The 7,578-nt window shown below is 38.2% G+C and overlaps 2 pseudogenes; both read left to right on the top strand.

Moving 5' to 3' along the window:
- The first annotated feature begins 4,897 nt into the window (after positions 1–4,897).
- On the top strand, positions 4,898–5,522 carry LOC149172464 (F-box protein At2g32560 pseudogene; annotated as a pseudogene).
- Positions 5,523–5,843: 321 nt separating this feature from the next.
- LOC149172463 (PITH domain-containing protein At3g04780 pseudogene) lies at positions 5,844–6,284 on the top strand (annotated as a pseudogene).
- The last annotated feature ends 1,294 nt before the right edge of the window (positions 6,285–7,578 follow it).

Raw genomic sequence — 7,578 nt, 5'->3', positions numbered from 1 at the left:
TTGGAGAACACCTTGTAGGGGTATTATCACCTTCATAAGTCTACTGCAACAATTGTAACTTACAGGGTTCAGCTTAGGTTTAAATTCTCTCAACATCAAGTTTTATTTATGTGCTTCAATGCGGAATTGAAGCGTTCACATGCTCTTTTTAACTCATTTCATTTGGAGTATGTCATATTTGTAGGAGATGAGTTGTGTTGTTGTTGTTTGTGAGAGTTCTTTGCAGGAGGACATTACCTTTTAGGGGCAATAGCCACCTATTTACTTGTAGAAAACATTTATGTACTTCATTTGATACTAAATATATGAGTGGTGTACTCATGTTGACAGGCCCAGAGATGTAGCCCAGGAGGGGTGAACTCTGTCAACAAACATTTTGTTATGCTCTTTATTATGATTACATGGATTATGTGTTTTTATGTTCATTATGTTAAGTTACATATGAATATTAATTCATGACTTCAAGAGACATTGGAAAAACTTTTTGTTTCAAGGCCCATTTTTACCTTGTAAAGTGTCAACATGGTCCTAATTTTTTTTTATTCGATTTTGGAAAAAAAGAAAAAAGTTAACTACTCTAATTTCAGATCAGTTTGGTATCAGAGCACCACTTGACCAAGTTGAAAAAATGGGTAGCCAAGAGTCTCCAAGAGCTACAAGAGCAAAATTTGGCTCTTTGTATGGACAACATAGAGTTGAGAAGGATGTTATAAATATATGAAGAGGAGAAGAGGAACATATGCTTTTCATAAAAGCAAGTGCTTGATGATCAAAAGGTGAAAATATGAATGACAAGTTTAAGGAGGTAATCGAAATCTCAAGTACCATTCCTTCCATTTACATGCATAACACTTATTTTTCAATGTTTGATCAACATACCAAAGGATTAGGTATGAATTTTCTTTCCACGATGGATTATGAAGGTGAATGCCTTGACATAAGTGGCCAAGATATTGTCAATCCATTTATGGCTCAGGGGAGACCGAAGTATCAGGGATTGGGTTATGGTTGAAGGGAGTTTGGAGAATGCCCCAAACGGCTTGAGGAACATCAACCATCTGAGGATGAGATGTCACCACCTTGTGAAAATGTTAATTCATCTCCCAAGTGCATGGAAATTCTGAATAATTGTGGAATAAGTACCCTAGTACATTTTGTAATGCATTTGACGATTGTGTGGATATATGTGAGATACATATGATTATGGTTAAAAGAATGAATCATATTTTTGGCATCAAGCATAATGACTCTCCTTCAGATGAGAGAACTTCTATGTGAGAAAACAAGAGGAAGTTCTTATGTACTCATTGCAAGATGCATGGACATAACATTGAATGATGTTTGAAGTTACATTCAAAGATTTTTTCAAATAAAGGTAAAGAGATTGTGCTACATAATGCAAGGGAAATAAGAGTTGGTAAAGAAGACATAACAATCCTAAGCGACCTTCAAGACAATGATGATGAAAGAAGAGAACCCATAAGCCTAATAGAGGCAAAGTTTGGGTATAATTTATTGTAAATTTGTTTTGTAAATTTTGTAATTACTTCTTGTCATTACCTATTTGGGTAATTTTGTAAAGCGAACAATCATTAACTATGTTCAACAAGTAGAAGTTTTTCATTGATGTATGTATTTTCTTGTTATAGTCCACATGTTATAGGACTTTTATGAATGTACAAGATTGCCGTTCAAGGATGTCTACATGTTTGTCATATGTTCACTCATACAAGTATTCGATTTCAAACTTGTGTGTATAGAATCTTTGTTTTCAAGATTGTATAAGATGACTATGTTTTGTAGGCAAGGTCAATCATATCATGCAACATTTTGCAGCACTGTACTTTTTGAGCCATGTAAAGATCAAATCAAAGAGAGTGTTCATATTGCACTCATCATTCTTTTGTTCTTGCAACAACAATAAGGATCTTCACTAATTTTTTTCCAAGACAACAGGTCTTCATGAAGAAGATAGGTGAAGTGCCTTGATTGGGGCTTAAAGGACACCAATTGAAAATTTTCCATTTTAGATTGAGTTTTTAGGTGTTTTTGAGTTCTAGCCTCTTTGTATTAACTAGGGAAGTAAACTTTTGGAGTCCAAAAGTTCCTAGTTGGGAGGTGTGATCTGCACGAACAGGGCAGATGGCAGAGTCGCCGGAGCTGGGTGACCCGTATTTGCCGGAGGTTGGAGATGGGATGCATGTAACATGCGGCATGATCCATGGTCAGGCCCAAGATGCGAGATGCGATGACGTCAACCAGGGCTGTAGGGAAAGTGTCAGTAAGGTGTAAGGACATAACATTTATAATACTATAGGGTAGGAAATAGGAACTGCTGGATCTGACACCCCTCCTAGAGTACAATTCTACCTGGAAAATTAAAAGAGATGGAGGCCTCCACCAAACTTACCAATCACAATGTCTTCAAAAAGCCTTCATCCAACCACTCAGGAGAGGGGATGGCAGGAAAAACTGTTGAACATCAACCAAGCAACACCTCGGCAGGGACCAGCGGGAGGACCTGGGCTCAGCAATCCGCCCCAAACACGTGCAAACCAAAAACTAAGAAATATCAACACTAGAAATCAAAGTCCCTGAAATAGTTGCGTACAGGGTGTATATGCAAGAGCATGTCCTCATTTGCAACTTTATGAGCCTTTCGCAGGAAAAGAAGGCTCTCAACTGGTGGATACAACGAACATGGCGCCTAGCAAAAGAAGGCATCAAGCTGCGGTGATCCAAACTCTAAATTTATTCGTGCAACAATACTCTAAATTTACCGAATTCATTCGTGCAATAATAATAGCAAGGAAATTAAAAATATAAAAGATATTCAGGGCACACTAATTAAAAAAAATCAAAATGTTAAAACCAGATGAGACATGTAAATTTTCTTTTAATAAAACAACATGTTCTACTTGCAAAAACAATTTTTAAGAAAAAAACTAAAAGTTCCAAACCAAATTGCATTTTCGTCAGTCCCCACCTTCACCTTCTAAATTACTATAGTAAAACATATACAAGCATGCCACACAGTTGGACCCATTCATTCATGGTGCAATAATCCTCTAAACTGAGGCAATTCATTCGTGCGATACAAGGAAATCAAAAATGAAAAAGCCATCCAGTGTACATACATTCAAAAAAATTCAAAATGTTAAAACCAGTGAACATAGATTCAAAAAAATTCAAAACGTTAAAACCATGCAATTGGAGCCCATTTCACTACACAGTTGACAGAAAAATACTACTGAAGGAGTTGCTCCGAGATCTTTACAAAATTATTCAACCAGAACAAACCATTGGCCTTAAAGTTTCAAAGCCGGTCCAGTATTAGAAATTGATGAATCCAAACAAAAAAAAGTATACCACTAATAGTTTCTAAACAAATATATATACTGTTTTTGCACCAATTCCCTAGGATCATTCAAAGGCCCACTGATTTTCACGCCTGGCCTCCTCCTCCTCTTCAGGAGTAAAATCATTCTGTATGTTGAAAGTTCTACGTATTTCTTCGGGCGTTTTCCCTTTTATCATGTCGGCAACAGTCTGCAATGTAAGATCTAGCAGATTTTTTATGTCTAGGTAATTAGTAGCCTGCAAAAACCCGAAAAGCTTAATAAGCCAAAATTTCCGTAAAATATACAAATGTATCTATAGGCTGGACAGGCATATACATGTGCTAAGCATTACTAAAGAAAGCGACGAAGATATTGCAGAACAATTACATGGAATGAGACTACACAGAGATTTCTAGCATTGAAGGATCTCAGAAATTAAAAAAACAATACTGGAGAAGCCATCGGTAACTGTACTCAGAGGTTGGGGTAATTCAGGTAGATTAGACCCCTCAAAACAACAAATAAGAAAAGCATTAGTTTGGTTCAAAGAATACCAAACCATCAAATAAGAGTTTCTGACAGAATACCAGGATAAGGTCGAACAAAGTCGCCTGATCGACTTTTACGAATTCTTCATCCCAAGTCTTGATTTCGTCTGCCGATTTTTCATGTGCGGGGTTCTGTGCATCGACATGGTACTTGCAGTATTCGATGACCTTCGAGAGTATCTCACTAGAAACGTTTGGCAGCGGTGTTATCACTTAAGAGTACTAATGCCAAAATTTCTCAATTTAGTTTGATGCATTACACAGGGATTCATACAATTGCAGACAACAACACAGTGGCAATGGTTATTATCAATCCAAGCAACCCATGCGGCACTACTTTTACCCATGATCATTTGGCTAAGATTGCAGAGACAACTAAAAGTAATTACTCTTGGGAGAATATCAAAGAAAGGATGGTTCCTGATTGGCACAACAGATATTCCTGATTGGTGTTTTGTGGAGGCATATGGAAAGAATGGGAAAAATGTTCACACTGAAGCACCTTCAATAGAAAATACCGCCCTTGACTGCATTCTGCCTTGTGTAGATGTGGCAACAGCTGAACAATCTTTAAATCAGAGCAAAATATTGAACATTTAGTAGATTGTCCGAATCCATAGCCAATCTTACACAGATGTCATATCCATCAAAATCCATTATCAGTGATCAGCTTATACCCTTTGCCTGTCAATTCGACCGCTTATCTTTATCATTAGGTCATTAGGTGTCGCCGTAAGCTCAAATTGCAAGTTTCAAAAGAAGATATAGAATCTCGAAGCCTCAAAGGTCATGTAGCTGTGAGTTCATGCTCACACGCTGGTGGTCACAAATATGCTGGAAACCTTATAATATACAGTTCAAATGTTGATGGTGAAGTTACTGGTCACTGGTGTTTAAAGAGATCTAAGGGAGAGGTGTAGGAGCAATTACCTGTGGGAGCCTCGTTTGAAAGCAAAATGGGGGAAGGTTATTGGTCCTGCAGCCTACCGATGGCAATGGATTGTTACAATGAGTAATGAGACAGGGGTGTTAGATGGCTGCAAAGTTAACGCCTGGTTGAGGTCCCTGTCTTGCATTTGGCAATTTTCGTGGTTGAGATTACGGCCAGAGATTAACAAAGGAGGCAAAAGCAGCTCACTCAGTGATTCAGTGATGGCGTGGTATCTGGCACTTGAAAGTGGTAAATTTTGGTTTCCAGCTCAGGTATACAATCGCGAGCGTGGACATGTTGGGTTTATGCTATCTTGTTATGACGCAGAGCTTAGTTATGATAGCAGAACCGATACTTTCAAGGCCAGGTATCCACCACATGGTCATCGAAAAATTGTCGTTGAGGAAGGAGTACAGTGGGACAGGCTGCGAGCACCTCCTGTGGACACACCTGCCCATGATCTTCACCAATCTGTTTGTTTGAATGTTCTATGTCCTGGAGATCATGTTGAGATACAGTAGAGAAGGAACAAGGAATTCCCATATGGATGGTGGTATGGGGTTGTGGGTCATTCAGATTATTGTGACAGAGATAGTCGCCACTGCCAATGTCATTTAGATGATACTGTGATTCTAGAGTTCAATCAATATACACCTGGATCACGATGGCGGCGTGCAGCAATTAATAGAAAGGATCATCATGAAGAACATAGGAATATTATATGCTAATGAATTGAAAAACTCAAGACTTAAATCTTTTTCTGCAAATATTCATCGAATGGGTGTGACAAACAGCATAATCTGCAACTATGATGGCAAAGAGCTGCCAAAGGTGTTGGGTCTGAATTCACTTGATAGGGCGTTGTTAGATGCACCCTGCAGTGGCACTGATATATTTTGGATAATCAAAGATGAAGTAGCAGTGGAAAGGATGCCTGTGCGTTACTCTCAGCATTTGATAATCACCTTTGGATTCCAATAAGAAACATTCTTCTGCGGCTTTGTAAAGGTTCTGGATTCAATCCATCGTAAATGCAATAAAACAGGGCTACAGGGAAGATAATGGGCTTTACCTTGAGATTGATGCAGATGAGCAGCTACTGATCTATATACCATTTACTCAAGTTATCAAATTGCATTCTTTGGTAATTAAAGGTCTTACCGAGGAAGTCCAAAGACAGTGAAACTATTTGCAAATAAGGAGCATATGGGGTTTAGCAATGTAAATGACTTTCCTCCAAGTGATACCGTGGTTTTATCACCAGATAATCTTGAGGGAAAACCAGTTGTCTTGAAGTATGTAAAATTCCAGAATGTTCGCAGTTTGACCATCTTTATAGAGGACAATCAGGGCGGTGCCGACGTTACACAAATTCAGAAGCTTGTCCTATATGGGAGCACTGTGGAAACAACAAATATGAAGGAGTTGAAGAAAATCAATGAGGATCAGTAGATGCCAAGAAAACCCGCATGCATGTGGCATATATGTATGTTTGGTGTGGAACATCAAAACATGGAGAATCTTGGTCAAATCTCTTTCAGGATTTACTGTGGAAAAAATGCTACTTGGATGAAAAGCTGTTTGCGTCTTTCCTTAATCGCTTGTTTAACACCCTGAGTTGCACTATTACTGAGTTTTCTGTTTCATTTAAGGAGATGGAAGAACATTACCAGGTCCCAGAGTTGCAATTAAGGAAATGCATCAGCTCCTCAACCTTTTTGACACTAGCAACAGATGTTTTTCTTTTTGAAACTTCAAGTTCAGGGGAATTTAAAGTGGTTATAGAATGGATTCAAGAAGGTGCTGCAACAAACAAATTACAGCAATCTGCCCCGATTGAGGTGATGCATAACATCGCAGCAAAGAATTTAAAAAGCTTGTCTCACACAGATACAAATTCTTTAGTGAAATTAATGGCAGAGGGAAATGTTTCCTCCTCCATTGAGGATAGTAAAAAGAACAGCTGCACTAAAGCGGTAGCAAAAGGTTACCCTTCTGAGCATAGTAAAAAGGGTGGAAGTCTACATAGCAAAACATCACCAAATAATAATCTTATTCAGGAGGCTAAGAAGAGTGGAAATTCAGAGAACTTTTCTTCTTTAAAACTGTATTCACGAAATCATACATCAGTAGTGGGAACTACAAGGTGCTATAAATGTAAATAATTGGGTCATTCTGCTCAGTCTTGTACAAAACATAGTCCTGCAGAAGCTGAGAGTAACCGTTCCCGTGTTTCTACTCGTATATCTCCTACAAGAAGCTCAAAAGAATTCACAAATTGAACTCTCCAGAGGAGATTGCATTTCCAGGTAACATTACAGAATGTAAAAATAGTAAAGGTCTCAGGTTAAAAACAAGCTGGTTTTAATAACTCAACAGTTTCGTAGCGCGCTACGAAACTGCTGAAAGTGATGATTTCAACGTAAATCAAGCAGTTTTGAATTATAAGCGGGAATTTTGAAAGGGAAACGTCTAAAAGGCATACAAGGCATCATCTGAAGCTATCAACAGTCAACCAGGTCAAGACAGGTGGAGAAAATATATATTCAAATCCAACTTTAAATTTTTGCCGTAAAGTGAGCACATTTACCACAGTTCAGGATATATCAAACAGTTTACAAGAAACTTTTGCCTGCACACATGTACATGGGAAAAAGCTTACAACGCATCAAGGACGTGGCACTCTACTCCATTTTGGGTAATTAAAGGATAAAAGACATGCTTATTTGCATTTGAATATTTTGGGGGAAAACTAAAG

The sequence above is a fragment of the Pinus tabuliformis genome, chromosome 4_2, assembly GCF_031772625.1.
Source record: "Pinus tabuliformis cultivar Carrire ecotype Pingquan chromosome 4_2, CPIR1, whole genome shotgun sequence".
In the NCBI taxonomy this organism is placed as follows: Eukaryota; Viridiplantae; Streptophyta; class Pinopsida; order Pinales; family Pinaceae; genus Pinus; species Pinus tabuliformis.
Note: the sequence above shows the minus strand (reverse complement) of the source record. Positions and strands in the feature narration are given on the sequence as shown.